This window comes from Bombina bombina, chromosome 6, assembly GCF_027579735.1.
Source record: "Bombina bombina isolate aBomBom1 chromosome 6, aBomBom1.pri, whole genome shotgun sequence".
Lineage (NCBI taxonomy): Eukaryota > Metazoa > Chordata > Amphibia > Anura > Bombinatoridae > Bombina > Bombina bombina.
Genome location: NC_069504.1, coordinates 883,868,934 through 883,873,854, shown reverse-complemented (window position 1 = coordinate 883,873,854; position 4,921 = coordinate 883,868,934). Strand labels below are relative to the sequence as shown.

Genomic DNA, 4,921 nt, shown 5'->3' with positions numbered 1-4,921 from the left:
ATTGTATGTTCTATCTGAATCATGAGAAATTGGGGTTTTATGTCCCCTTAAAGGGGCACTGAACCCAAAATTTCTTTTGTGATTCAGAGCATGCAATTTTCTAATTTACTCCTATTAATTTTTCTTTGTTACTAAGTCAACACAGTATGCTGGGCTAAATACTGTAGGAGTAGTACCTATGTAATTGGTGTAGTGTTAAATTGCATGCTCTCCGGGCCATGAGTTACACACACACACCTCTGTTAAAGTTCTAGTAACAAAGCAATGCTATAGCAGGCTCTAGGTTTCTTTACTTGAATGAAAGTTAAACCACTGCAGAAAAGCTGATCTAAACTATGATTTTTGGTAATTTTTTTTTTTGTACTTCTAGTCACTATCCTCAACAGGACTTTCATGAAGGCTTCCCTCCTTGGGGGTTAAGGTGTGTATCCTTATTGCTTTAGGTATTCTATCAATACTACAACTTACAGCACCAGTTTTTGTAAACGATTGAGCAAACTCCTTAGGGAAAGCACTTCACTGTTTTCAAAATGAGTCCTAATTTTATCTTCAGTAGTATTGAACAGTTTGGTAATGTGACTGGTCTCCTGAGAAAACTGACCTCATGTATCTGAAGTTAAAGGGACAGTCTACTTGAGGGTTTTTTTTAACAAAAAAGATGGATAATCACTTACACATTCCCCAGTTTTGCATAACAGACACTGTTGTCTTAATATATGTTTTACCTCTGATTAACTTGTATCTAAGCCTCTGCAGATGGCCCCTTATCTGGCTTCTACAAACTTGCTTTTCAGTCAATTATTGCTGAATCCTGCATAACTCCATGGGCTGAGCACAAGATTATATGGCACATATAAACTAGCAGTGCATTTTATGAGCTTTTTACAGCCAGTGAGAAAAGGTGTCCTAAAGGTCTTAAAAATCAGCCTATGAGCCTACCTAGGTTTAGCTTTAAAGGGACAGTTGACACTAGAATTTTTGTTTTTAAAAAAGATAGATAATCCCTTTATTACCCATTCCCCAGTTTTGCAAAACAAACACTGTTATATTAATACACTTTACTTCTGTGACTAACTTGTATCTAAGCATCTTCTGACTGCCCCTAATCACATGACTTTTATTATCTATTGACTTGCATTTTAGCCAATTAGTGCAGTGTCTGCCATTAGCCACGGGCGTGATCACAATGCTATCTATATGGCCTACATGAGCTTGCTCTCCCCTGCTGTGAAAAGTAAATAAAATAGAGGCGGCCTTCAAGGGCTTATAAACTATCATATGTGCCTTCCTAGGTTTGCTTTCAACTAGAATACCAAGATAGCAAAGCAAAATTGTTGATGAAAGTATATTGGAAAGTTGTTTCAAATTACATGCCCTATTTGAAGAATGAGGTTTTTTTGGACTTGACTGTCCCTTTAAAGAATAGCAAGAGAACAAAGCAAATTTACTTTTCATGCCATAGATAAATCGGTTTAATTTTGACTTGACTGTCCCTTAAAGATATTTAGACCTTTTTGACCTTACATTTTGACCTTAAGTTTCAGGACACGATGCACCTTATAAACCTTTATGACCATTCAATACTGTAGAATTTCCTAATAGAGCAATAATAAAAAACACAATGCAATAACTTACACTGAATTCAGAAGAGCAGTTTATTTTTCATGTCACTCTTGCACATGCTCGCTAGGAGCTGATGCCTGAAACTGCAAATAAAGAATGCATAATTTGCTAATGGAAGCAAATTGGAATTAAAATCATTCTCTATAGAAATTGAATATTAATATTGGGGAAATGCCTCCAGTATACTATTCCTTTTTGAGTGACATACACATGCGACTAGAGTCTTGGGACTCAACAATACACATTTAAATGTTTACCTGTCTGCCTTTAACCATAAGTGGCTTTTTAATTGTAGGAATTAAGTTCTTTAAACATTGCACAACATTGAATATTTCCATGTGTTATGGTTATTCACGGTAGAATCATTGCAAGGCTTTCATTATGTCTTAGCAAGTTTAAACTGAGTGGAGGCTGTTTAGTGATGAGATCCCATGCGTGTCATCTGATGCTCAGGGTCTCTCTGCATCGTGCCTGCCCAGTGTGCGTCTTGCAGACTGCAGCAGGTGGTTACAGAGGGCTCTGAGAAATGATTTCACCTCAGTCTGAGAACAGCCTTCACCAAACTTAGGTGTTATGACTTAGTCTTAACCCCTTAAAGGGACAGTAATGAATTTTATTTATTTCTACTTAATTTGTTCTTTATATCCTTTGTTGAAAGGTATACCTAGGTAGGCTCAGAAGCTGCACATATATGCATCTTGTCTTGGGCTTTATGCTAGCTCCCAGTAGTGCATTACTGCTTCAACAAAGGATACTAAGCAAATAAAGCAAATTAAATAGAAGCAAATTGGAAAGTGGTTTCAAATTGTATGAGCTATTTAAATCATCCAGATGAGAGAATGGGGTTGCATATACCTTTAAATATCCCTCTAATTGGAATTTATATTCCCCAGTTACTAGTCAGAACCAATGTTTAACGATAAACAAAAGTACCAGCATTTCACCTGCTGACAGCTAATGTTTTGGTTCTTTAATTTAATATTTAATTTACAGTAGAAGACCCCCATTTGACCCTGTACTTGGGTTTGTCAAGTGTTGTGAATGCTTTCAAGAACATTTAAACACCTTCTGGCTTTGTATAAATGTCCCACGTATAAATTATCCCATGCACTCTAGAGAGGGCAGAAAGCAAATCTTGTAGCCTGAAAATAAAATTGCTGGTTTAGGCAATTTGCAGCAGTTTGAAACCCTAGGTTACAGATTTTGCTATTTAACCTCTAGGCATCAGACCAAGCAATGCTTTTTTACACAAGAAAGAGGTTTAATGCCACTTATATGTAACATCTAGTAAACACTTAGTGTCTTTTTGTTGCAACTTTTTAACAAAGGGTATTTTTATTCTGTTGGATTTTGTGATTCTCCCAGCTTACTTGTTGCCCTTTAAAATAAATTCTGTGGTAGTTTGGCCTGTGTGAATTAGTGGTTCTTCATGGACTTTAATCTTTTCCAGATCTGAAGTTAGTCAAGAATGGACTTCAAGTGATGGATGAATTTGCTGGTAAGTATTGCAAGAATTTCTTCACTCCTAAAAAGCCAAGGGTTCATCCGTCTGCTAAGCTCCCCTGTGCCTACTGCAGAATGTAGACCCGTGGCAAATCAACGGACCACGCTCCACTGCAGTTAACACTACCTTCATGTGTTCTGCAACTTATCTGTGATCTACAACGTGCAGTGATTTTAGTATGATATGCTCATTTACTTAAGAGCAGCATGTGTATATACTACACAAATCACTTCTCCACGCAGTTTGTCTAGTGCCAAGTGTGTGTGTGCAGTGGGGGTTATTTCATTAGCAGTTTTGATCCCAATTTAAAGCACCACTGAAGACCAGTATTGCATAATCAATAAATGCACAATTTGAATTTCAAATTGAGTAGATTTTTTTTTTTTTTTTTCTGGCAAATGTAAAATTTTTCAATTCATCATGTGACAGCCATCCATCACAAAATGCATAATGTATATCCTGTCAATTTTGCACATGCTCAGTAGGAGCTTTTGCCTCAGTGTGCATGTAAAGAGTGCACATTTTGATAATGGAATTGAAATGTTAGTTGTTCTCTGAATACATTTTTATTTCGGATGTCACTTTTTTTAAAACTTAAGTGGAGGGTATTGATAGTATAAGAATTTCCCTCCACTAGTTCCTATGCTTTGATACTAGGCGTATTCAATGATCAAAATACATTCTGTCCTTTTTACTGGTTTACAGCAGATGGCAAAGGTGGAGAAAACTTTTTGTTCTATTTTTTTTTTTTTTTTTTTAGTTTCTAAATGTATTGATATTTCAAATGAATCAGTCTAGTCATAGAATGAATTTATAAATTAATTTGTCTTCCTTCTAGTGTCCCTGCTAAGTTGCAGTCTCGGGCGTCCGATAGGGGAAGATCATGGTGAGTGGAGTAGTCTAGGTTCTGTATGCTTTTTTTCGCCCCCTAAATGGCTGATAGGACCCCAGCACTGGGCAAGGACTCATTACATATAATGTTGCTTCTTATATCTGTTGGGGGTCAAAGTAACCCTCCCATATTCATCCCAACACAGCCATGCCATGACTGATAGTTGGTTCATGCTATGGGGACATGCTTGAGTTAAAGGGGCGCAACACAAGGTTTTGCAATGTAAAATAATCAATGCAGTTGACTTGTTAGATATACAATGTATCACTAGAAACTCATTTATTCAAAAAAAAAAAAAAAAAAAATATATATATATTATTTTTTTTTAAACCTTTCCTTGTCTTTCAGGTGGTGCTATAGCTTCAGAAGTGCCCAGTGTCTCATACTGAGAAAAGCAGACCTGGGTGTTAATGCAATGCAATGCAATACAAAACATGAGGTAACTACTGGATAAAGAAAATTAAACTTATGGGATGTAATCGCATATGGCACTTAGGGTGTGCAATCTAAGCTTTGCACTCCACATACTCCATTGACTGGGGAAGACATGGGTATATAGAGTCAACACTTGCTGGATAGAGACCAAACAGTAACTTAACCTAGGTCTATAGGTTATTTCCGTGTTCTCCCTAGGACATTTTTTTTTTTTATTTATTATTTTTATTAGAAATTAGAAATGTACAAGTCAGAAAGCATCAACCAAGGATTATTACAGTATTTTCAACAAATACAATTTTTAGAGTGATCTCAGAAGTAATTCTCTTTCCTAGTTGAGTGTACAAGGTGTCCTAACGTTGAGACATCGTGGGTGCTATCGACGTTAAGGCTTTATCTGTAATTAGTTGAGCTTCTTTCAGGTAGATAAAATAGTTAAACTAGTAACATAATCTAAACATATAGAA

At 36.3% G+C, this 4,921-nt stretch overlaps 1 long non-coding RNA gene and 1 other non-coding gene across 2 annotated transcripts; both read left to right on the top strand.

Annotated features, from left to right (window-relative positions):
• The first annotated feature begins 363 nt into the window (after positions 1-363).
• LOC128662350 (uncharacterized) lies at positions 364-4,458 on the top strand. The gene is made up of 4 exons (XR_008402754.1): positions 364-421; positions 3,074-3,121; positions 3,966-4,013; positions 4,368-4,458. It is a non-coding gene; the product is annotated as an uncharacterized LOC128662350 (long non-coding RNA).
• Positions 2,037-2,173, top strand: LOC128665419 (small nucleolar RNA SNORD10). Its single transcript, XR_008403169.1, has one exon. It is a non-coding gene; the product is annotated as a small nucleolar RNA SNORD10 (small nucleolar RNA).
• Positions 4,459-4,921: the final 463 nt, after the last annotated feature.